Below are 27013 nucleotides of genomic sequence, written 5' to 3' on the forward strand. Positions count from 1 at the left end.
ATCTGAAGCAGAGAGTCAGTTTTGTGTGACTGAGCCCTTAGCCTGTGGGGTCTGTGCTAACTCCAGTTAGCGTCGGGATTGAACAGATTTGCAGGGCACCAAGCTGGTATCACAGAGAATTGCCCGGTGTGGGAGAAAACCCTACACATCTGGCGTCAGAAGGGACTTCTCGCTCTTCTTCACCATGTTATCTTTTTGTCTCATACTGAAATTTTTTTCCAAATTGGACCAAACATAGAGAGAGAATATCCTCTGTGGAACATTCTCAAGTCACATCTTTTGTTATAAATTAGGACATCCTCCTATATGCTTTCCTGCCTAACCATAACACGTGCATTGCCTCATTGGCCCCAAATCTAATCCTACTTTAACAAAGCAATATTTCGATTCCTGGATCTGGTGGTCCTCTACCAAAATACAATAGGGCATCCTCATCTAAATGGCCTCCTTCACTATACAGAGACCAAGTAATTTAATTAGTAACTACACAAACTAATATTTAGAGAATATCCACTAGATGCATTATTATACTTGAGAAAGGACAGTAGTAGAGAAACCACAGTAATCAAAAAGCTTTCACTGTATCACCAGGAAATAGTGTCACTACCAGATAAGGGCCTACCATGAACTTAGGTCTCAGATAAACCTGGATGAAAAGCCAATTTCTACCACTTGCTGGCTGTGTTATCTTCAGCCTCTCAGAATTTCAGTCTTCACACTGAAGATTAATAATACCCATCTCTGAGATAATACAGATAAAGCCTTTTTTCGTACCAAAGACTGGTATAAAAAAAAAAAGATCTGTTGTTTGGTATTATTATTAATGTGCTCTTTCTATGTAATCTCTTAAATATTCTTTCAAAAAATAGTTCATAAAAAGAGATTAGATTAAGTAGTCCTAATGAATTGCTAGAAGTATCTTTACCATAACGACGTTTTCATATTGTATGAGAAGAGTCTGAAGGAAAATACTCTTCAAAGAGATTATTTCCCTTCTTAAAAAACATGAATAATTTGGGATGTCTGGATGGCTCAGTGGTTGAATCTCTGCCTTTGGCCCAGGGCATGTTCCCAGGGTTCTGGGATCCAGTCCTGTACTGGGCTGCTCGTAGGGAGCCTGCTTCTCCCTCTGCCTATGTCTTGGCCTCTCTCTGTGTGTCTCTAATGAATAAATAAAATATTTTTTAAAAAGCCACAAATAATTTAAACTGTTCTCCTACCTTCCATTTTCCCCTACATAAATCTACCCGGGCACAAGTAAGCACCATTATGCCAGAGTGGTTTGAAATAACTTAGGTATCCAGGGCTATCACACATTTCTCAACCCTTGAGACCTATGGTATACTGTATTTCCACAGAATAAAAAAGGAAATGTTGCATGCTGACAAACCTGGTATCATATGCATTGGGCATTTCTAGTACAAGCAATGTCTCTTTAAATAAGTCTTACATTTAAACATTTTCACCAACTAGCATGAAGCCAGGACTTTACCAGTTTGCCTCTGAATATCAAGACAAGAGTTTCCAAATCAGATAAGACACAAACTGTATTCCTTCCCCCAACACCCCGCACAACCCATCTCAGTAGGTATTTGTCCAGTAGTTGGTTTCCTCAGGGCAACAGAAAAGGCTTTAAGTAACTGACATTCACCACACCAGTTAGAACAAAACAATGAAGTCTCTCATTTCCTTCCAAGCATCATTCAGAAAGTATAGAAGAGGATTCTAAACTCCACACCAAAAAAAGAAAAAAAGAAAGAAAAAAAAAAAAGAAAAGAAGAAGAAAAAAATCCACCAAAAACAAAACAAAACACACACACACACACACACATAAAACAAAAAAACAAAAGAGTACTATAACTGAGATCAAAGCTTATATGTTTCAAGAACATACTGTTAAGTGTTCAGGTTAAAAGAAAAGTGTTCACTCGTTTAGAAAATATTTACTGAGCATCTAGTGAATAAATATCAGACTCTAGTCCCCACTCTGGGAGTGTGCCAGTGAAGGAGACAGACAATAAGTGCTCTCCTTCTATTTAAAATGGCTTCGCCGTTGGAGCACTGGCCTTGTGAATCAGCAGCTGCAAGATCAGACTGGGCCAGGAAGGCAAATAATGGCAGTGGTGAACTTTGGACATGAAGTCTCGATGGTCAGGGTTCAGTTCCTGGCATCCCTTTATTGTAACCTTGGCCAAGTTGCTTAACATCTCTGAGTTTGAGTGTCTTCTGTTGTAAAAATCAGGATAGCGAGCATGCCTGCCTCATAGGACTATTGTGAGGACCAGCTGGTTCGGACTGTTTAAAGTGCCTAGAACATAGACAACACTAAACAAAACACTATTTCTTCCATGCCCTCGTTCAAGCCCAATTAGCCTCAACGGATAGTGGAAACACATAAAGACAAAACATTTGATGTAGTAACTTTGGGTTGTCTCTGAAATCAAAGTGGGGCTCACCTTAGATCAGGTACTGTTTAGGTTTGAGTCTTCTATGAGCCATGTGGAAGAGTGCAAAAGAAGAGGAGCACACCGCTTCCTTGCATCATTCTTTATTTTAACCACTGACGCTTTAAGAAGCTTAAAGTAGAAATTAGGAAGTCACAAAATTCCGAGATGCCTGAATCTATAAATGCTCACCAAAGAAAGTAAACTTCCATCGTCTTCTACTAGAGACCTACATGAGACCTGAGACACCACTTTCTTCTCACTAACCTTCCTCGGTTTTGAAAATAAAGCTCAAACACTTTGCCTCCGTTCAGCTCAGCAAAGGTAGCAGCTTAAACATAAAAGTGCAAACACTGCAAAGAAAAAAAAAAAAAAAACACCACCCGTGGCTGGCTGCCAGCTCTTGGCCAATCAGTCCTCACAAGGAAGGTTGCGTCAGAGGCTTCCAGCCTGCTGGAACCTCTGCAGCTGCCTGCAACGCAAGCTTGGACCACCCAGGCCGCAGTGGACTGGCATCTGGAGAAACACACAAACAATGGAGAACGTTAGAGCCTTGCATTTCCGAGCCAGAGATTCTGTCCTGGGCTGAGCCTGGTCTTTGAGAAGTCCTCGGCAAAGAAGAAATCTAGTATATGCTAAATGGCTCTACTATTAAATCACTGTCTCGGGTCGGCAGCATAACCCCCAGGATGGAAAAATATTTTTTCAGTGGAAAATCACCCGTATTGGTGTTCATGGATCTAGTTTTCAACTGGTGTTGGGCTCTCACCCAGTGTAATTAACGTCTTACCTGTGGGCGGCCGGTGGAATAGCTTTACACCTCTCTCATCATCCCAGCCCCAGTGCTTCCTGAAATGCTTTATACAAACAGATAGGAGGTGATGCTTCTAAAGACAGACTATTTGGTTGAGGGCTCTGTGGCAGCCCCTCCATTCTGCTCTCGGCAAATTTATTTTTCTAATTTAATGTCAGAAGGCAGGCCTACATCACTCAAAGGTTTGCTCAAACGCAAGCCATGCCAACTTGTTATAATTACAGTGAGCTACAATAGCGGACGTGGGGGACGCTAATTAAAGAGTTGGACCTCGAATCCCAGATGGAAAGCCAAGTACGTGGACTTCTATCAGATCTGAATGGAAACTCTGCCCCACTGATGATGGATGTCTCTGGGAAATACGCACCCTCCTCGCACCCAAAGTACAGATACTTGGGAAGGCGTAGGAGAGAAACATCCTGCTAAGATTGAAATTGAAACTAAAACCTGGGGGAAAGCACTGATCCCGATCCAGACACTTGGATTTAATTGGTCCGGATACAGCCCGGGCGTCAAGACTGTCTTTATTCACCAGGTGACACTAATGGCAGCCAAAGTTGAGAAACCCTACAAAGATTCCTTAGATAATCCTTACTGCCTTAATGGAAAATCTAACTGGGAAGTCAGTGGATCACGGCACAGTAATTTACTAGATCTATCAGAACAAAACAAAGCAATAATTTACTACATTGCACTATATATGTTGACTTTGCCTCCTGAACTAGACTGGAGGCTTCAGGAGGGTGTTGTATCTCTAGCTCCTGGGAGAGATCTCTAGACATAGTAAATGGAATAGAAGCATTTGCCCAATCGTTGGACAGGTGCTCAGAAAATAGTACATTGTGTGTTTAAACAGAAAGACTAAGACTTTATAGAAACGTGTTTTCTACCATCCTCTAAAGCATTTATTTTCAAGTTTTAGTGTGCATGAGAATCTTATTAAATACGTAGTTTCTACGCCTCCCTCAGAAAGTAATGTCAGACCAAGAAAATTCAGTTCGTTTCAGCAATAATTTCATATGAATTCCTCTAGTGCCTAGGACAACCCAGGAATAAAACAACAAAATGGTACGATCTATGCATCATTATTATCAGAAGTAAAGGTACCAAGGACATAAATGAATTGTGTAGCTCAAGACAACTCAACACACAGAGAAAGCTGCTCTTACCGATTTAAGATAAATAGTAGAGAGTCGGTGGACTGAATAGTCTGGATGCTGTGTGGGATCCTTGGCATCAGAGGTAGTGTTTCTGGCTGAGGGCTGCACTTTCTACCCGGTGAAGGGAATCCAGATGAGTTCCCTTCTAGAGTGCATTGCGGAGCTCTAATTGAGGCTGCATTTCTTAGGATCTTAAGAAGTTCTGCAAGAGCCAAGTTACAGGAAAATCAAGAAATCAAGTAATCTTATGTTATCAGAAGAGATTGGGCAAAATACACTGTGGCATAAAGTTCTAATATTGTTGCAAAACAGAAAGGTTCCTGCTTACAGTTCTCCCTCTAGAGTTAATATGGTCCAGGATTTAAAGTTTTATCTTCTTTAAGTCACCGGCTTAGAACTTAATGATGCCTTTATAAGGACTCCATTCCAATGCCAGTCTACCTATATATTTGGTGTTTGACCTTGGATAAATTACTTAGCCTCTCTGAATCTTGGTTTACTCATTTTTATCACAGGGAAACTATTGGTTACCTCACAGAGTTATTGTGAGGATCAAATGTAATGTACCATATACAGTGCTGACACATGTTAGCTGATAATAATAATTATTATCATTATTATTATTTGTCTTCCTTGCCTCCCTCTTGTTCTAGGCAAAGTGAAGTTCTTCATGCCCAGTTGTCCAGGTGCAATATCTGTGCTTACCCTATATTATTTTATTTGATGCTTTGATTTATTTTCTCTCTCCCTCTTTGCACAGAGGACCACCCAGAATCAGCCCAAACGAAAGCTTTAGATTAGCTTCTGTAACAAATAAACCCCCCAATTTTAACAGCTTAACACCTTAAATGCTGATTTCTCAAATAGCAGTCCAAAACTGGTGTTCCTGTTTGGTATGTAGTTCTACTCGATGACTGGTGACTAAGGGACCTGCTCCCTTCATCTGTAGCTCACCATTCCCAAGGCTTCAAAGGATTCTGCACCCAACTGGCAGACAGGGAAATGAAAAAAGAAGAATCTCAACCTGTATCTTAAAAGCCCTTCCCAGAAGTGAGTCCCCTCCCTGCCAGGCCAGTTCCATGGGTGAGAAGTGTCATATGGCCACACCTAGAAGGGAAATAGAAAACAGAGCTGGGGCAGCCCCGGTGGCTCAGCGGTTTAGCGCTGCCTTCAGCCTGGGATGTGATCCTGGAGCCCCGGGATCGACTCCTACATCAGGATCCCTGCATGGAGCCTGCTTCTCCCTCTGCCTCTCTCTCTCTCTCTCTCTCTCTCTGACATGAATAAATAAATAAAATCTTAAAAAACAAAAACAAAAACAAAAACCAAACAGAGCTGTTGGCTGAGCAGCTGCCCAGACCAACCACTCCACATCCTGCAAGAACACAAACGTTTGGTGGGTCATCACCCATGTCTACTGAAGAGCTTTTATTTAATTTGCATGAAGGTCGGGCCCTGGAAACCTAAATTGAAAGGAAAGTTAGAGATCTTCTCCTGCAGGTGCAACAAATGCAGATGTGCCTCAAACACCTCAGAATGGTCACCCAGGCAGCACAAGATCATTGTGAGAAACTTTGATTAGAAAAGTTTTCCTTGGGGTTCCCTGGTTGGCTCAGTGGTTCAGCGCCTGCCTTTGGCCCAGGGTGTGATCCTGGAGTCCCCAGATTGAGTCCCACGTCGGGCTCCCAGCATGGAGCCTGCTTCTCCCTCTGCCTGTGTCTCTGCCTCTCTCTCTCTGTCTCTCTCTCTATCTATCTATCATGAATAAATAAATAAAATCTTAAAAAGAAAAAAAGAAAAGTTTTTCTTTCTTTTCATGGTCCCCATTGAACCATCTGGTGTAACAGAATAAGCACGTACTTCACCAGACCTCAAATGAAATAAATGTAGCTGACTATTTGGTTCTTTTTCCCCAGTAAATGCCCATAGCTCTTCAAATGTTCTTAATATACCATGGTTTTCAGACTCTTCACCATCATGTCTTCTTCTCTCAATTGAAAGTGCACCATTTGTCATGGTCCCAAAAGTATTTGACCCCTGCCAGATGCATACAATATTCCAGACACATGACTGGATATCCCATTTGGAATCATCTTTTCTAAATTATACTAACCAGAGTCATAGTTCTTCCTTCACCTTTGGTTTCTTCTTTCTCCCACATTTTAATTTCTCGAGTCACAGTTATTTAACTGGTGGCTATCTTTAGCTTCAATTTGTCTGTTCCCATTGTCATTTAAATTCCTGCTGGTCACTTTCTGGCCCATCACCAAATTAGCATTCTTGCATCAAACACACAAGGGCTGCTCAGAAAGTGAATTTACAAGGTGTTTTTATGAAACTGATTTTAAGAGAAGGCAACTAATCCCTACAAGTATTTAAACAGCAGCTGATTGCCACTTTCCCACATAATCCAATAGATTCACACATTTGTTATACCACAGAACCAGCTTTTTTTCTGCCAGCTGAGTAAATTGCAAGGTCCTTGGTTATTAAATCAACTTCATATCACATCAGTGAACACAAACTTTATTCGAGTTCCAGGCTTGTTGCAAATAATGTCTCTAAGAGAAAGAATGAATTTTGCTTGAAACTGGGGTACAGTTACTTTTCCACATCTTTGAGTATTGATTTGTTCTGTGATTTGTCCTCTGTGTGTTTGCAGGTCTTCGGATTACAGGGCTTTGCTCCCTGCTGTTCTACTTCCTCTCCAGGACTGGGCATGTCATTCTGATACACTTTCAATTAAAAATGTTCTTGCCATAAATTTAAACAAGTTGACCATGAAATTCTGCAGCAGAAACCACTTTTTTTTCATTAAAAAAAAAAAATGGAAACACATGTTATAAAAGAACAACATTTAATGACATGGAAAAATATTCAAGATATATTGGTAGACGAAAAAAGCAGATTTCTAAAATGCAAACACAATATGAATCCATATTTGAAAAACAGAATATGTGTGTGTGTGTGTGTGCACATGCACGCCTATGCTTGCATCAGAAAATTCTAGAAGGATATTCACCAAAGTATTAACAGATATTCTTTGGGTGGTGAGTTTTCAAAATAATTTCTTTTTCCTTAGCCCTATTATTGAAATCTTCTATAATGACATTGGAACTTTATTAACGACAAAATTTAAGGTTACTTATTTCTTTAAAGCTTCATAAAGGTAGAAACATAACTCTAAACAATTAAATACCATACCACATGTCCAGAAAAATGATTTTTTTTATATTCAGAATCCACATCTTTGGTGTCTTAAGAAACACTGTTTTGGACTAAATGTTTGTGTCCTCTGCCCCAACCCTCAATGTGACTATATTTGCAGTAGGGCCTTTACAGAGGTAACTAGGGTTAAATGAGATCTTAAGGGTGGCACCCTGATCTGATAGGATTAGTGTCCTGAAAGAAAGAGACAAGAAAGAGCACTCTCTCCCTCTCTTTTCCCCTCCCCTTCTCCCTTTCTCTTTCCCCTTCCTCCCTTCATCCTGTGAGGACACAGCAAGAAGGTGGCTGGCTGCAAGCCAGGAAGAGAGTCCTCACCAGACACCAAATCTATAGGCACTTGGATCTTGGACTTCTCGGCCTCCAGAACTGTGAGAAAATAAATTTCTATTGTTCAAGCCACTCAGTCTATATGGCATTTTGTTATGATAGCCTGAGCTAATACAAACACCACAGTGCAACCAATTCTTTTTTATCATCATGCATAAGTATTTAACCTCATAGGTAATTTCTTGAGCAATCACAACACTTAGATAATCCTCATCCATTGTTATCAAGATGTTGAAGCAGAAATATTCTTCCACAAACACATGAATTACAAATGTTCCTGAACTATTTTTCTTTCCAGACTTTTTGGTTCTTCTCTATACACAACTTATGACATCCTTGGGGTCCTAGTGGTTCACACATGGTCACTCAAGAACTCAGGAGGCAATGAATTTAGCAAGCATGGACAGAACTGAGGACACACAGATGATGGTGGTGGCAAGAGGGATTTTTTTGTTATGTACCTGATGTCAAGGTAGAAATCAAAAAAGCAGGTAGAAATAAAGAAAGGAATGTGGAAGGGTCTTGCTGAGTACATCTTAATTTATGAACCCAAAGATATTTGCTGTAGGGCCAGAATATAAATTCAAGTTAAATTAAGCCCAGTTGCTCAAAGCAAAAACTCCTCCTACGTGATCCCTCACCAACCTGAAAGGTAGACTGGAGCTGTAGCAGAGAGGTTACAAAATGTGCTTGAAGCTGTGCTTAGAGTCAACAGAGTAGAATTAAAGTTGTGAAATCCTGGAGGTTGTGACCCCAGAGAACAGAGTAGACAGTCCCCTTCCTTAACAACCCCCCCCCCACATAAGCATCCCTCTGAAGGTTTGTTGGAGTGAGCGTCACTGGGTGTGCTCCCCAGTCCAAAGACTCCGGATGCATCAGTGGAAACAAAGCTTGCTACAGAGCATACCTCCCTCCCGCTCATTTCAGGAACACATTTCAAAATGCCACTTTATTAGCAGCTAAACAAAAACACCTCTTCGACAGGGATGAGGGAGCGTGGTGTAAACATGTCATCCCCACCTATTGTTCTGCAGAGTTGAAATTCTCCTATGACTGATTATAAAAGGCAGTTATAGAGGAAACTGTTTGAGTCTGCTGGATGAAAAACAAACAGAAAGGCATTCAATGACGAACAGATCTGATGGATTAAAATGCACCGAAGAAAGACATCTCAGGCGATGCCTGAATAGGCCAAGTCGGAATGAGAGGAAATTCGGCCTGCAACTTCCAATCAAGAGAAAACTGGCAAAGCAACAGAATTTGAGGCTCCCTCAGATTTACACTTTATCTGCTAATTAGCATTAACATGCGTGGTAGAGGTATCTCACCAGCTTGTGGCACAATAAAAAACGAAATGTGTTATCACCACAGAATGTGTAATTACTTTAAGCACTGGCTGAAAATTGCAGGGTACTTCATTTCAGAATTTGTATATATTTATTGTTAGAGATAAACTTGTTGAAGTATATCTAATCTAATTTTATGTTATAATTCCTGTTTAAGATAATTTTAGTGTCAGCAAGCCAAGGACTGAAGTAAACACTGCCATAAATTGTAATACATTAAAATACCAGAGCATTACATCCATTCGGCCGTGACTTGATTCGCTTATTGTTTAAAGACAAAAAAAAAAAAAATCTCAGATTACATCAAAATTAGAAATATATCCTGTGGGGTTGCTTCTACCCATGTCAGGTCATGCAGCCGATGGAGTCTGCCAACAGAGACTCCCTACTTCAGCTCCTTGGAAATGTGAATCACTGTTAAAAGAATTGTAGATTTCCGTTTCCCTTAGGTAGAATTTATTATTTTTGTAAAATCTCTTTAAATTGCCCCGTACCTCCCCACAAGGGAAATGCATTAGGACAGATTATTTGGCTTTAAATCATAACTAGGTTAATATTTGTTTTAAGTTTGAGTTAAGACCTAGTTTAAATTCCTCCTTAAATTGTTAAACAAGACAATTTGGGGCTATGGAAAGGAAACTATAGCATGTTTTTCAGTAATACGATATTATGGCAGAGGCTACCAAATCATGCAAAAGCAATTTCTTATTTTCCTACTAAATAGAGGATTATAGCAAAAGTGTTGCCTGCATACAGACTGTTCATTTTTGAGCAGCATTCTGTCGAGGCTGCTATACTTGGAAAGACATGAAGATAACACTGCCTCAGAGAAGGGAATGCTGGATCTAACACTATTTCTGTTCAGTAACTAGCAATCTCTCTGCCTTTTTATGCCCTTGTTTCTCTAGAAGAGAAAAAAAAGGGGGGGAATAGGGGAGGGGAGATGTAGATATATGGATATACAGATATTTGTGGTTGTGTTGTTCACAGCGGCAATGCTTTTATTCATGTAGTTTTGTGTTTATAAGATATAAAAGCCTTTGCAAATTTTCTCTCAGTTTTCTATCTACCATTTCCTTAGGAAAGCACTGAATTCAAGGATCCCATGGGATATATCTTACTATGATTTTTTTCAGAAAGAGCCCAAGGATTTTAATGTGTGCCCATTGGCCTGCCTGCGGTGTGAAAAATGGTGGGAGCTAATGAGGCCTTGAATGACTTGGCCCATCTCATAACACTGATGTATTGGTCCTCCAAGAGCCTTTCTACATGTTGCAATAATTAAAGCATATAGATTGGAAGTCTTGCAACTTTGAAATTCTTTGCCTGGGGAAGCAACTTCACTCAGCACATTCAAAACACAACTGGATTTTCCTTTTCATGGATGCCTTTTAACTTGGGAAATTGATATTTTATATTTAATGATTCCTAGAGATAACTTTGCACCAAGCTCAGCGTATTAAACATGGGGCCAGTATGTAAACAAAATCTAAGCTGCCCTATAATGTAAGAGGAATGGACAGAATGGAGGAATGCCCTGAGGCCAAGGGAACCGGGGAAGGGCAAGAAGCAGCAATTTACATGGTTTACCTCAAGTGGCCAAAAACACTGAACAGAGGTCTTGTCCCTGCTGCTCTGGCTAAGGACCAGTTAAGTATTTACAAGATGCTGCCTCTGATTCCTTCTATGGCTTTCAAACATTTGGGGGAGGAGGATCCTTTCTTCTCAGACCCCATTCCTTCCCTGTTGAGCCATGCTGTGAGGTTCCCTTGAAGGAGCTATCCTTGTTTCTGAAGTTGTTTCCACTCCAAAGACCTGTGATTCCTCTTCCTCTCTCCCTATGTGTGGAAAGTAGTCTGGAATCTTGCCAAATGAAAGCAACTAAAGACAACTGGAAGTCACGATTGTCCATACCATGTGAAAATGAACTCTCTTCTCCAACCAAGCTTCAACAAGGAGTTAACTTGTGTTGACCTGATGCTGATATGTAATTTTAAGGTCTTTTCTAGGGATGCATTCAGGTGAAAGATGTTTCCAAAGTAAGACTTTCTCTGTGTGCACCGGGACTTAGCACAATTTACAAGAAGCAGCATGAACCATTTTCAGTAGCTTGTGCTTTTTTCATCTGGAATCTTACCTTCTACCTTGTGCCATGGCATGTCCTAGAAGCCTAACACCAAGTCTTTTTTTTTTGGCCAACCCAACATTAACCAAAGGGACAAGGCAAAGTCTGCCATCAAACACCTGCTGGGTGTCCTGTGTCTGCCTCTTCTATAGACTCTCTAATGTAAACACCCACATGGCTTTGCTTTCATCTCATTCAAGGTAGTTTCCATATTTGCATTTTGGCCAATAGTATCTTTTATACTATTTTATTAGAATAATTTATAATAATTTGAAAAATTACTTAAAATCCTTTCTGTAGGCTCTTAGAAGGGCTCTGCAAAGTAGCCTGACCTGATCTGCTACACAAGGTCAAAGTTGAAGTTCAGTGAGTTAGCAGTCAGGAAACAGAGGGTACATTCAAATAGGGAATTTAAGGAGGGCTTTTATAAAGGGACAAGATACAAAGATGCAGGAAGAATCAAAATGAAGCCCACTGGAGCTATCAAGCACTAGGAGGTCTTGCCATCCTTGGATGGTCGCATGAACTCATCCAGAGCTGTAAAAAGTACAACACTGATAACTGTGGCCCTTGGTAGAGAACTAAAGACACTGACAAACCAGTAGGGAGGTGGCCAGAAGAATTAACTTCCCGACTACACTCTTCTTCTGCCCTCTTCTCTCCTGCTACTGCCTCCATTACCCAAGCTCAAGTAGAAGACAGAGAGCAGGGGAATCTTGTTGATGCCATTTATACAGGTCAGCAATCCAGAGCATGTAGCAGGGTATAGAAGGTAGAAGCTAATCTAGAGGGGCAAACTAGGACTACCCAGCACGAATGGGTTGCTCGGGTCATTTAACTTATCAGAAGAAATGCTTGATGTAAAACAGGCTTCTCATGAGTTCCTATACTACTATAAAGCCCACCAGTAAAACAAATTTGTTACCACTTCTCACTTCTTATGGATTTTCATAATAGTCCTCAGAGACTAACAAATACTGTTAACTACTGTTGTCACCAACATCTTAATAGAAACACACATTCCTGTTTTACATATGTCCAAACACACTAAGTGGTCTTTTAACTACCTTTTATCAAGAGCTCCTTTTACAGGCTCTTAATTATTTCCTAATTATTTACATTTTCCTTTATGACAGTGCCTTGTTAATCACACATTAAAAGAAAGTTCTCTATCTTGGTGATTTCAGACATAATTAATTCCATCATCCTACGGATTTATTAATGGGACTTATTTGTTCCCCCTTTCTTTTTTATTTCTCTCTTGCTTTGTTCATAAGACACCCTCTCCCCTACACTGATACTTTTCTTATGATTAACTAACTCTCTCATTCTCTCTCTTTCCTTGGCAACCTATGTTAGATCTATCATAGACCATTTTCTTTCTACTCTTAACATCTCTTCAGTGGCTTTACTGAGAAGATATTTCTGCAGTTGAAGCACTGACATATCTCTTCTTCCTATGCAGCATTAGCTATGGCTTTGCTCTAAAAGATCAGGAATATACTATCGATTCTAACTGTAGTTTTAGCCCAGAAGGTTCATGTTGTATATGTTGAGCAGCCCTTGCTCAAACTCACCTGGATCTGCTCTTTGGCCTGTATTTCTACATTTGAGGGGTTGATATTCTTAGTGACTAAAACTAATTCCAACTTCTTCACTGGAAATCCTTTATTCAATAAAAGGGATAATTTAAGTTGCAATAATACACATTTATTCTATAGTACATGATAAAACTATTTTAAATCTACATTAAAAAGAATGTGATCAAGAAGTATTTTAATTTTCTCCAGGATTGGACTTGGTACAAAAACAAAAACAGAAACCATTATGATGACAATCAGTGTGGTAGGAAAGTGGGAAGAGTTTGGCTTTGGAGTCACATAGCCCTGGGCTTGAGACCCCAGTCTATAGCTAGTACTTATCATCTTGGGCAAATTATTTAACCTCCAAACCTCCCCTTCATAACTCTAACCTAATTGTAAGAATACCCCTTTGTGGGAGATCTTTATGTTTATTAAATGGGATAAGGAGAGTAAAATGCCTGGAATATCTAACAGCAATCAGTAACTTTTTCCTCTGGCTCCTTACTCTCCCTCCCTCTTGGAACCCCATGTTGTTTTTAGTGGACTTCTGCTCCAGGCCAAGCCGTCCACTCAATGGTTCCAATTCTTTGCATCGTAGGCAGTTCCAGCCTTCTCTTTTACTATCTCTGTTTGTTCCTATTCCTCTTTTTTCCTTCCTATGTCTGTCAGAGCTAAGTGAAAGATCCATAAGACAGTCAACCAATATAAACATGTGAATTAAGGAGTAATAAGATAAAAGTGAGTGATAAATATTGTAGAAAACTAGAGAACGTTTGTTCTGTCTACAAACACTCAAACACAACACACACACACACACACACACACACACACACAATTTGCCAAGCAAAATACACCAGTATGTTGGATTTGGCTCTCCAGCAGCCATTTTGTATACTGGCCTTCCAAAGGGGTCGATAGCCAGTCACTGTTCCCAAATCTCAGGTGCTGCTGACACCTGAATTTGAGTTTTAACTTTGAGTAGTTTTCTGATAAAATTCCCTTCTGAAAGCATTCACACATGATATATAAGAAATCCAGGCCAATTTGCAGGTATACAGGTATAATAATCAAGGTTTATATGCTTTTTTGTCTCCACAAAAAAAAGCTGTAATTATAGACAAGGATTTTCCCAGTTACATGTAACCATATTTTTTAAAATTGAGGAAGCAAGCTGAATCTCTCAAGAAACAGACACACACCAGGCAGCTATGCAGTATCCATTCCAAGTACCTCTATAGGATGTCAACACTGCCATGACAACATTTCCATAAGGCAGGAATTGCAATAATTATGATGTCTTCTTCACCTTGGATCTGGGTTCATGATCAAGTTTTTCATAAACAGGTGCCTTGCACAGTGCCTGGCAATGGTAATCATTCTATAATTATTTCTAAGTGAATAAAGTCAAAGAATCCTTAGAGAACTCCCTCCAAGGGCAACATCAAGCTCCTGGACAAATGGATGTGGTGTGTGGTTAGTAAAAGGAGGTAGTCTCTTGCTCAGAGACTCAGCGCACTCTGGAATGTTGTGAAATGATATCAGGCTCTAAAGAAGCATCCATAATCACAAACTCAGAGCCAGACTCTTACTTGCGTGCCATGTGGAAAGGAATGTGGGTCTTACACCTGTGGTGTTTGCTTTTTTCAGACAAATATGCAAACTGATAACAAGACCATCTGCTTCTTCATCCTGATATAAAAGATGACTACACGTGCAGAGAACTAATCATTTTGCTCCCTCTCATTGCTTGTCTGATTTCATAAATATCTTTATACAGTTCATTTTAATAACTATTGCCTCAGAATTTTCTGATCCTCAGCTTTGTTTATATATTCTTAACTTCCCAAGAATGAAAAACTATCAAGTTTTTTCAATTACCATATCAACAACAACAAAACTGCCTTCTTAAGAGGAACTGAAATCCAAACTTCTATCTTTCCAGTATTTGCTTTCCAGGAATTATGGGGACTAATATTTGAAAGTTTCAAATGAAAATAGATGAGCAAGGGTGAATTGAGGATTTCTGACAAAGTAGTAGGAGCCTGAAAGAGGAAATCTTGTTGCCACCTCTGCTTGCTTCACTCCTTCGCTTGGGTTTTTCCTGTTCGGGTTGGCTCCAATCCCAGCTACGGTTCCTGGTACCCTAAGTCAAAAGGCTGCAGCACCAGCACAGCTGACATCCCTGAACCTCTGCTTATCCCCAACCAATCATGGTAGAAGAAATCCCCTTTCCTATTAGTTTTAGTAAGACTGTACTGGAATCTTTCAAAAGGGCATCTTAACAGGAAACCAAAAATAAAGAAAACAAATACAAAAGTATAGACCTCAAAACATTTGCAGAGTCCATGAGTGTTATCCAAAAGTAAGTCTGCTATACACAGGTACAGCCAATAAGATTCCCTACCACCACCTGTATTTTTTCCCCACCTCCGCTCTATCTCTCAAGGAGTTTGAGATGCAGAAAAAAAATAGGGTGCTGGAATCTTGTAAACAACCCCAACCATGCTAACTGTGGCTGGGCTTTGGTCAAGTCAGTTTAAGAGATTGTGTGTTTTCCTTTGTTTTTTTTTGTTTGTTTGTTTGTTTTCACTTAGTTTCCAAGTCAATACTACTTGGAAAATAGATATAACCTTACCTTTGTGAAATAAAGGAGAAAAGAGCTCTTGGTACAGATAACAGGAGCAGTAGGAACTGTCTAGAGTGGTGGTCTCCAAAATGGATCCATTCACCCTACGGAGTGACGCAGTAAGAAAACATTAGAACTTGTATGTTTATTTTATCTTATCCTTTTTAAATATTTTCTTAGCTTTTCCTTCAGTTACAAAACATATGTAATACGAAGTCCGGTGGAATATGTATATAATGTTTAAATAAATGCCCACGTGTCAGTTTGAAGACCACTGGCCACAAAGATTAATACTGTAATGACAGCTTCCATGGCAACTCAGGATCTGGGGAAAATCAGGTGGAGCTAGAGCAGATCAGAAGTGAAAACCCAGGCAGGAATGAGCCCAAACACCTGACAGGCTGATCGCTTCCTTTTTGGTGTTTCCCATATACCATATTTTTTGCTTTCTGTAGAACCCTGTTAAGGGACCAGGCTCTGCAACCAGACAGACCCCTTCTACGTTCTCTGTAAACTTGGGCAAGTTCCACAACTTTTTACACCTCAATTTTGTTTCTGTAAAATGGGATTTGTGGTACTTACATCATATAAGGTATTCTAAAGACTAAATGAGATCATGTATATAAAATACTCCACATGGTGCTTAACACGTAGTGATCTCTCAATAAACAGTGGCTACTATTACTTCTACTTGTTCCCTACATTAAAGCCCCCTGAGCCCATAGCTCTAAGCAAGGGGAATTCCAAAATTTTAGCTTGAGATTTATAGGGTAGTAATTCCTTACTTCCCAAATAAGAGTAGGGGACTTGCCAGGGACAGTTCTGCTTTCACATGAGTTAACTGTTCAATCCCTACGAGTTAAGTAATATTTTCATTTAACTTATGACAAAACTCAAACACGAGGAAGTTGAGTAGTACCCTACTTAAGGTTGCATAGCTGCTTTGTGGTGGAGCTGGTATCTGGACCCAGGCAATCCAGGTCCAGAGATTTATTTACCGGCAACCAAAGGCTTTCTCAACCTTAGCATTATTGTCATTTGGGCTGATTAATTCACTATTTTTGAGGGGGGCTGTGCTGTGCATTGTAGGATCCTCACCTTCTGCCCATTAGATGCCATTAGCACTCTCTCCTCAGTCAGGACAATCAAAAATCTCTTTAGACACTGCCAACTGTCCCCTTGAGGGCAAAATCACTCCTAGTTGATAACCATGCCCCACACCAACCAAACCTTTTATTATTCTAAAGGTTATTCTGCTGTGAGTTAGGTAATATTTTACTATTTTACTCACGACAAAACACGGGCGCAAAGCTCATTCTTGATCTTGGTTATACAGTAGAATCACTTGGGGAATTTTTAAAAGCCTTGATTCCCTCACTGCCTCCAAGGTTCCTTGCATCAGGATCTCTGGGGCAGTTTCCAAGGGGGAAGGAGAGGACCCAGGCATCTGTGCTTTCAGAGCTCCCCCAGGTAACACCTGTATGCCGCCAATGGTTAGAAACAAAGCTCTAGTCATTCTTTTTAAGAATCAATTCACAAAACTATTTATTTCCTATATAATTAGGAGACTAACTCCCTAATAACTATACCTGTACAGTCCCCTCTTCTTTTGAAATCCCTTCCTCTAAATGCTCCCACTCAAGGTCTCTTTCTCCAGTCACCTAGCTTGAACATGTCTTTTCTCCACCACACACCTCTCCCCTGCATACGCCTCCCTGTTTTTTCATGATAGTCCTTCTGAAATGCTCTTCCCATTTTTTCCTTCCCCGGACTCTGCCACCATCACCCTTCCTCTGACTTTAGCTGAAGTCAGCTTTGACATCACCCACTCTGAAAACCAGTTTTGATCTACCCTCTAGCTTTAATCTTCTATACCACCCTAAAAAGCCCTAGAATAGCTTCTATCCACATTACATTGTCATCTTTGATATTTCTCCATCTCCCTTCATCCTTCTTGCTTCTACAATCACAGTTCTCAGATGGATCTCCAAAAGGGCTAGATCCGCGTCCTTTGTCTCTGACCCCCTAGCACTTACCTGTGTCTGATACATTACAAATAGCTTAATGAATGTTTGCTGAATGAGTAAATGAGCTACCCACATCTTTTTTCCACCCTTCACCAATCTGTGTGGATCACCAACTCACTCTTTTGCTAGTTTCTCCTTGCACATTTCATCACTGTCAAACCTCCTTCCTAGTTCTGAGCCATCTGCTCACTGGTGCAAATAGTGGCTGACCTGGTTTCACTTCGTGGGACTCAGGAGCAGAGCCAGGGAGCTGTGGCTGGAACTCATCTCTGGCTTTGAAACCTAAATGAAGCTATCATCGGCAAGCTCCAAGTTGTGGTGAGCCTTGTTCATACTCAGATCATCTTCTGTCTTCACCACAATTCTAGGCTTGCACATTATAATACAAGAGTGTTAGTGAAACTGCCATGTTCTCTCCGCACTCCATAACTGAGGACAATCCAATTTGTTTCCCATAATGGAGATGCACATTACCTACTGGCTTTACTCTGTAGAAAAGTAATTTCCTTCTGCAAGATCCCTATCATTCAGAGGATTTTTAAAGATGCACTAGTCATGTGTGGGAAAACACTCAAGCTAAGTATTTTTCTTCTTATAATCAGCTCTCAGGGCAAAGTGCAGCATGCAAAACATCTGTGCAGAGGAGGAACTCATCCATATGAAGAAACTCCTCCTCATAGGTTCATAGGCCAGGGAAGGAATGGCGTAGGGGAACTAGTCATGTCAGTACAGTGAATAGGCAAGTGCTCATCTCTGAGACTCCCCTCCACTGCCAGTCTGACCATTGCCCCTGACCAGATGACTCTAAAACTGGGCAAGGATTGATCTAAACTCAAGTGGGGCTCTGAGAATGGCTAATTCCTAAATCTTGCTTAGTCAGGAACTCCTCACAAACCTGTTTCTAGAACAGTCCTCCCCATTCTTCAATTCTCACAAATATTGATAAAGTGCCCCTGAATTCATAACCCTTTAATCCTCAAAATAGAGTGATTTCTCCCCATGTGGAGAAAAATTTTACTTCAGATTTATCAAGTATCATGTTGATCATACTCTATGTTATCTGACAGACATGTTCTAAAGAAATCATAATTAAAGTTACCATTTATCACCTAAGGTAGAATTATTCTAGCTAGTGTTTTTGGTATGATTGCTAATTCTAATAATGTTTGTTTCACTGGTCACCCTTTGAACAAAAAGAATCGATGAAGTTGGTGATTTTTAAATAAGGTAACATTTACAAGAAAGAGCAAGATTAAATCATGAGTAAAACCCTTCCAATTTTTTTTTTTTACCATTTAAATGGAAACTATTCTGTGAAGATTAGATAATTAGATAAATAACAGTTTCAGTAAAATCAACAATGAGTAATATATCAAATGAAAGTTTCTTCACTTTATAGAGAAGTCACAAAAGCTGCTCTATCAGATAACTGCCAAATACTCCCCAACTTTTCCCAAAGTTAATAAACTATAACCTACTGGGTATTTCAAAACTGTAAACTAAGGAACTAAATAAAGTGACTATTTCTATCTTTTCTGTACTTGTTCTTTGGGCTCTTTTCTTCTCTAAGGCATGATTGTTTCCGTTGTCTTGAATGCATTTCAGTGTTTTTTAACCCAAAGAGATAACTAGCTGCTTTTGTACAGATTTGTTCAAGAATAAACATTAGCTGGTAATACAGCTTTCATAGTATATTATGCATACTACTACTTGCCAGAATAAAGTTTCAGTTATTGCATGTACATTTATAGATATACACATATGTGTGTCTATATACAGACAAGTGGAATTTTATATAGAGAGACTCTGTGTATATGAAAATGAGACCTTTATTTGCTTGTGTAATGTGCCAAAATATTAAAATTAGATAATTCAGCCAAGTTCTTCATGGTTTTGCTTGAAAATACCTTTTAAAATTCATGTAAAGTTGATACACTTTCTTGAGACTTTCAGAAGAATTATGGGTCAGTCTCAGTTTCAAAAATAATCTATTTGATCCTCAAGAATACAAGAAGAAAAAGAGGTGGAGGAGGAAGAGTTGGAGGTGGAGGAAAAGAAAGCGGGTGGGGGGATCCCTGGGTGGCGCAGCGGTTTGGCGCCTGCCTTTGGCCCAGGGCGCGATCCTGGAGACCCGGGATCGAATCCCACGTCGGGCTCCTGGTGCATGGAGCCTGCTTCTCCCTCTGCCTGTGTCTCTGCCTCTCTCTCTCTATCATAAATAAATTAAAAAAAAAAAAAAAAGAAAAGAAAGCGGGTGGGGAGGAGAGGAAAATGAGCCACAGAAGAAAGAAGTAGAAACTAATCAGTGCCAATTTGTTAAAAGATTTTATTCATTTCAGATAGAGAGGGAGAGGGAGAGAGAGCACACAAGAGGTGGGGGAAGGCACAGAGGATGAGGGAAAAGCAGATTCCCCACTGAGCAAGGAGCCTGCCAATGCAGGGCTGGATCCCAGGACCCCAGGGATCATGACCTGAGCTGAAGGCAGCCACTTAACCAACTAAGCCACCCAGGCGCCCCTAATCAGTGCCAATTTACAGTAGAAGGAAATCACTCCTAAATAATCATGATTCTCCTCTTTGATCAGAGAAGTGGGGACCAGATTTTTCTGTTTCTCTAAAGTTCTCCCAACTTCCTTACACAAATCTTATCTGAAGGAACTAATACCCAGCTGGTAATATAAATCTTGAAAATGAGACTAGATCAATTAAATCCCCAGAAAAGTCATTCATCCCCACACAACATCCCTTGAAAACTTGCCCGGCCCCTGCTGCTCATCTTTCCTCTCCAGACTTTCATCACACACTTTCAGCTGGTTTACTATGTTGCGCATCTTCACAGATGTAAATTGTTTGTGCATATGCTACTCCAACGGGACTAAGAGTATAGGTAAAATCTGAATCAGGTCAGCTTTATAAAAAGACTTAAAAGAGTGCCTGCCTCCTTTGCCAGAGCATTCAGAAATTCATACTGGAAAAAAACCGGAAATACAGCTGACATCTATGTCTTCAGATGGCATAGTTCACTGCCATCAGCCATTGCCGTTAGTAGTTGCAGTCCTAGGACACTGAAAGGCACACCGAGGGTTGGTCATCATTTCAACACTGATTAACACATTTTTGGAAGAGTAGAAACTCCCCTATTAGTTAATTGCAACATCCTTCCTCATCCTACTATCTCCATAAATTCAGTTTTACCTACCTAAGTAAATTACACCAGGAAAGAGCCTTGTCGTGAGATCAACCTATAAAAAACTATGCTACAAGAAAGTGCAACGTACGGTGCATATCCATCTGCTCACTCATTCATTCTGTTGATTATTCTTTTATTTGTTCCTTTCTTTGTTTCCTAATTTATTTTTCTAATAATCAGATACACAGAATTGCAGTAATCCTAATCTTCAGTTCACACGTCATCACCTGTGTTTCATGCAAGGCTCTATTTCATCTCCTTTAATTGTTGGTTTGTTCTAACAATACACGAATTCCCTTGATCCTAACACCCAACTACAGAACTAGAATATTGACAATGACTTCTATCTAAGTATTCCCTCCCTATTTTGTTTCCCTTCTCTCCCATGTGAGGAAATTACCCAGAATTTATTAACCTCTTATTTTTTTTAGTTTTATCACAATTTATGCATTCTAAAGAATATCTTCATTGTTATCTACTCAAAAGTACTTCTATTAATGTTTCCATGTCATAAAATAGCAGTGATTTTGTTTTAAAGAGATACATAGGAGCTTTAGTCGATGTATGCATGGCGCATAGGCATGGTTCAGCAATCTCTGGGTGAAGGCTTCAAGCCTGGGGAGAATAAAACCAGTCTGCATTTTGGCTGGCCCCTTGTCCCGATGCCACAGCTTCACATGCCCAGGAGCATGATGGGAGCCTGCATCTCTCGCAAAAAGCACACTTCCCTTTGTTTTGTCATTGCTAGTCCTCTTAGGTGGATGACTTTTTTTTAAGTTTATTTATTTAAGTAATCTCTGCACCCAATGTGAGGCTCAAACTCATGACCCTGAGATCAAGAGTTACATCCTCTTCCAACTGAGCCAGCCAGGCACCCCTCAGGTGGATGACTGTTAATGAGGGCTAAATAAACTTATATATGCCATGCAAATGCTTGGTCTATAGTGTCATACTCAGTCCATATTACTTCCTCCCTGCCCCCTTTTTATATTACTGCTCTAGAAAGGTGCCTCCATGCATACTAGTATTGAATCTTACAATTTAAAAATATAATAACCGATCACCTGCAAAAGCAGAAGTGTTCCAAATGATATAAACAAATGTTTAAAGAAAGAATAATCCACTATGGAGTGATACCACACCACTCTTCATCCTAGTTCTTTTCTTCTTGGACACTGTCAGCTCAGTCCTGGCCAGGCTCCAGTGGCCATCTGAGGCTCCAGCGGCTTGGGTGTCTGTCTGTCCTCTCTTGTCTCTCTTTCTGTCTATGGTTCTACTTGGATAAATAGTACCTGAGACTTGTAGCAAGAGGCAAGAGCTGACAGCAACTTAAACCATATGAACAGGGACACATGGGTGGCTCATCAGTTGAGTGTCTGCCTTTGACTCAGGGCATGATCCCAGGGTCCCAGGATCAAGTCCCACATCAGGCTCCTGCATGGAGCCTGCTTCTCCCTCTGCCTATGTCTCTGCCTCTCTCTCTCTCTGTCTCTCATGTATAAATAAATAAAATCTTTTTTTAAAAGCCTTATGAACAATATTGTTCTCCTCTGTATTTGAATCTCACTTTACAACTTTTCAGTACATTATTTGAGGTTCACAAAGGTCTTTGTGACACATGGATGTGAACAATGTAGGCATTTTATAGGAGACAAAACCAAAGCTCAGGGCGGTGAAGACATTTGACCAAGGTCACATGGTGACAAGAGTAGGTAGGATCTAGACTTTCCAACTCCTGTAGAATTCTTTTTCTTTCTACCCTCTTCTCTACCTGCTCCAGGCCCGTATCAACAAACCGGTGATAGTCATCAACCTACAGCCCTCTCATGGAGGTTTGGAACTGTGCCTTCCTCATTCAGCTATTGTTCTTACAACATTTACAAGAGAAATGCTATGGGGCAAAACAATCTTTGAAAAACTGTCTCAGTTCATTTGCAATTTCACTCCTGGCTCCTTTACATCACGTTATGTAAAGACATCTTAAAGACATGCTGCTAAGTTTATTCTTAAATGTCTTTATAAGCATTTTCTTTAAAATAGAACACTTCTTTACATCATCCATAATTATGTCAGCCTTCCCATTGTCACCTTTGAAAGACCCTCCTCAAAGTAATGTAACAAACAATCCTGAGAGACAGTTTAAAGCCATCTATTCCTCTAGAACCAAAGGAAATCGAATTTATTCTATTAATCCAGCCTGTGGGGGTTAATGGAGTCCCCTCATTCATCTTATCACAACTGGAAAGACTCATGATGGGTCCCCCCAGCACAGACAACAAAACCACTCTCTCAACTTCACCTCAGCCCTGATCCAGCTCCCTACCACTGTCGTTTCTTGGTTCATAGAGTCTTTCACCAAGAACAGTACTCTTTAATTATTCTCCACAACTCGTAACTAATCACTGGCATTGTACAAAGGAATGAAATATAAAGATTCATTTGAAAACACGGATAATATGAACCATTATATTTCTGTACCTTGAACATCATCAACATTCTGGATTGATTTCACTTGGGTTTCCATTTTTAATACTAGCATTGCATGTACCAGAGGCATAAAAATCTGCCGTTAAATGCAGCATTAATCTGCACTTGCTAAGTGCCCAACCCACTCACAGCTGACTCAATCTAGGGCATTACCTGACATTCAGCTCCGTGTCCTTCTGGCCTCCACTGGCTATGGAAGCCCCCACAGGGCACCTGCACTTGCCTAGCATCTGCGAAACTACCCTGATTCCCCAGGGCTCTCCAGGCTCATGTGGGCCTGAGTAAACCGGGCAGGCGGGTGTGCCAAGCAGCCGGTTTTTATTCCGGCATTTGCCAGAAGGGAAATTGCTAAAATGTTTTAGGGCCCCCTCAGGAGAATAAAAATGTCACACTGCCTTTAGCTTTTATCCCTCAGCTAAAATCAATGTTTTCTAAAGGAGAGAAGCTTTTAATACTCTTATAAGAATATTGCTTCAGATCCAGCTTATATTAATTAAACACATACTTTTGGCAAGACTCTTAAATAACTTCGTTCCCATAGCAATCATCTATTAATCGTCTTCACCTCACATTGGTGGAAACTGAACCTGAGGGACTGACTGGTCCCTGAAGGTCACACAGCCTAAGGGACAGAAGCAGAATTTGCACTTGGCTCCTGCAATTCTCTACTCGATGTCCCATTCTATGTCACAGCATCTCACCATAAATCTGATCAGACATCTATAGAGGTTAGGCTAAAATGAAACATGCTATGGCTGAGCCCTATATGGAACTGTCGTGACTCACTTACTCATTCTTTCAACAAATATTAATTGAGAAACTACTGTGCACCAGGACTTCTTTTAGGTGCCAAAGATCCAGCTGGGATTAAAAGAAACAAAATTCCCTGCCCTCGAAGAGTTTATATCTACTGTCAGTTACAGTCAACAAACAAGATGCGAAAAGTCAAGTGTAGAGATGTTAGTGTGCATTAAGTACTAAGGAGAAAACATAAAACATGAATTAGGGAAGAGGGATGAAATGCCACAAGTTGGAAGGGGGGCAAATTTTCAGCAGCATGGACAGAGAAGGCCTCGCTGAGACGGAAACTTAAAATATTTCTTTGGTATTTCAGTTGCGTTTGATTATTTCATTGATATTTGCCTTTCAGGATTGTTGTAAGGAATCACATCATTTCATTTCTGGGAGATACACCGTCAGAATCAACTTGATAGTATTCATCAACTGTCCTATTATTTGCATATTAATTTTGCCCTAGCTGGTGACTTATGACACATCTAATGACCAAAAACTTGGGTTCTTGGGTTGTGGTTTGGATAATTCTTGGCCATTGCAGAGAATGCAGAGTGGACAAACATGAATTTGTGTCTCACCCTTTCTACAGTCATGTTCTGATGGCTCCGCTACCAGCTTGTAACTTTCAGCATGTTACACAACTTTTTGGTCCATTAAGCTAGAGACATTATGGCCACTCACCACGTAGGACTGCTATGGGGGTTACATGAGAGCAATCCTGATGAGTCTCTACTCAGATGGGAGTCTGCTATGTCACTTATACATGTAATGTACATGTACAAGTGTTAATTAATGTAAGAGACATTACTCTTGATGACATATTCCTTAAAAATAAAGCAGTAACGCTACCCATACAATCCTATTGCTTTAAAAGAACACTGATGTGAGTATGGATCTCATGTGGCAAATATCCAGCACTATGGAAATGTTTTTAATTTAAGGTGTGAACATAAAATAAAAAGGCAGAGTTTCTTTAAAAAGAGTTTTGAAGGCAATTTCATAATCATCTTAAAGCCTAACTGACCTCAGATCAGCATGTTGAAAAATACTATGCATTGGGACACAGGTATAACCGTGGAGGTGATTATTTTTCGTTAGTTAAAAAAAAAAAAAAAAAAAAAGGAGCAAACCCATCAACAGTAAGGGCTGCATATGGCCATCATCTGCATATCCCTGGTCACCAGAGCAGTGCTCACCAGACAAGTATGAGGAGACCCAGGAAGTGTCTGATGACAGCCGGTATCTGAGCATGGCAAGCCAAAGCTTAGCTGTAGGTCTGTGGTTTCAAGTTCTGTTCCAGATTGCCCCAGGGTTTCACAGGGAAGCCTGGGGACTCTAACTGGCCCAGGCGCTGAGAGCAGTCCTCCAGAATCCTGCCTGTGCTCTGACTACCTCTGCACCTCCACTTTTGTTGATTTTTATATGCCGGAACCCAGGTCAGAATTTATTATTTTTTTAAAGTCCTACTGCTTAAAAAAAAAAGTTTGAAATCTCTGAAAACCATTTTTTTATAACTAGCACATGGTTTCCATACTCCCATACTTTCAGTATCCAGCTCAATACCTGCTCCATGGTACTTACTCCATGACTATTTGCTAGGTAGCTGGATTACACCGGAAAACTGGGGTAAGCGCACAAACATAGCTAATGAGGAAATCAGCTCCATCCAAACTGAACCGGTACAAGCCGCTCTGGATTTAAATATTGTACCAGAATAGATAAGATAGCTAAGGATAAGGATTTAGTAGATTTCATTTATTTTTTTAAATGACCAAGTCCACTCAGAATTTTAAGATGAGAGGCAATGTTACAGCAGATGAACAATTAGTTAAGAGAGGAAAGTAAGACTCTGAAGTCTGTCAAATTTGGCCTGAAATTCCTTATTAGCTGTGTAACATTGGACGACAACTGACTTAATCTTGCTAAGCCTCAGTCCAGTTGTAAAATGAAGACAGTAACAGTATTTATGGTGTCATGGGGTATTGTGTAGATAAAATAAGATATTCTATAGAAAGTTCCTATACAATTTGAGGCACATAGAGAGCATTCAGTAAATGTTAGCTGCATATACACACACTTTATGTGTACATATATAAATACACACATGCTATATATACATATATACTATATATGTACTCAGTAAGTGGATATATGTGTACATATATGTTTAATATAATTTTTAAACTGAAGTATAAAAAAATCAAATATATACACTATACACACACTAAATGAATATGTGTATACATATATGTTTATTAAAATGTTTAAACTAAGATATAAAAAATCATATAATCCTGTGATTCTAACGTGTTTATTAGCAGCAGAATTCCTTATTCCAATACATGGGAAAATCCCAAAGTATGGGTTCTCTGGCTAAATCTAAAGGTTAGAAAGCCCATTTTCCCTCACCCACACACATGTGCATGTGCCCACACCTGCAAGCATGCATGCACACACATATGCATGCACACACTATGCTAGCCCAACAAGCACCCTATGTCTTAATTTCTCTTACAATCACCCAGCAAGACTCTAAAACTCTTTGGAAAAGATTTATAAAGTCTAATTTTCTCACATGTCAACAGCATAAACAGGTCCAGAATAAAGAAGGTATTTGTCTGATGTGTATGGAATATCCAAAAAGAATAGCCAGTACTTACTGAGCACTAACTATACAGCAGGTACCATGCTGAGCAGTTTACCTATATTACCTTAATCTTCTCAATAGCCTCCTGAATTAAGCATTGTTATCATTACCATTATACACACATGCACAGATTAAATAAATTGGCCAAAGTCTTAATGCCAGTAAGTGCAAGTGGATTTTAACCAGGTTTGTATGATTTCAAAGCTTTAGCTCT

At 39.9% G+C, this 27013-nt stretch overlaps 1 long non-coding RNA gene across 3 annotated transcripts; it reads right to left on the bottom strand.

Annotated features, from left to right (window-relative positions):
• Positions 1–2517: 2517 nt before the first annotated feature.
• On the bottom strand, positions 2518–27013 carry LOC140603382 (uncharacterized). Of its 3 annotated transcripts, none has more exons than XR_012006359.1 (6): positions 26813–27013; positions 17891–18044; positions 16945–17130; positions 15663–15757; positions 4428–4620; positions 2518–2960 (listed from the first exon to the last, which is right to left on the bottom strand). It is a non-coding gene; the product is annotated as an uncharacterized lncRNA (long non-coding RNA). The 3 variants fall into 3 exon arrangements; XR_012006358.1 differs by having other exon boundaries at positions 17799–18049; XR_012006357.1 differs by having other exon boundaries at positions 2519–2960; positions 17891–18049.

The sequence above is a fragment of the Canis lupus genome, chromosome 14 (genome assembly GCF_048164855.1).
Source record: "Canis lupus baileyi chromosome 14, mCanLup2.hap1, whole genome shotgun sequence".
Classification (NCBI taxonomy): domain Eukaryota; kingdom Metazoa; phylum Chordata; class Mammalia; order Carnivora; family Canidae; genus Canis; species Canis lupus.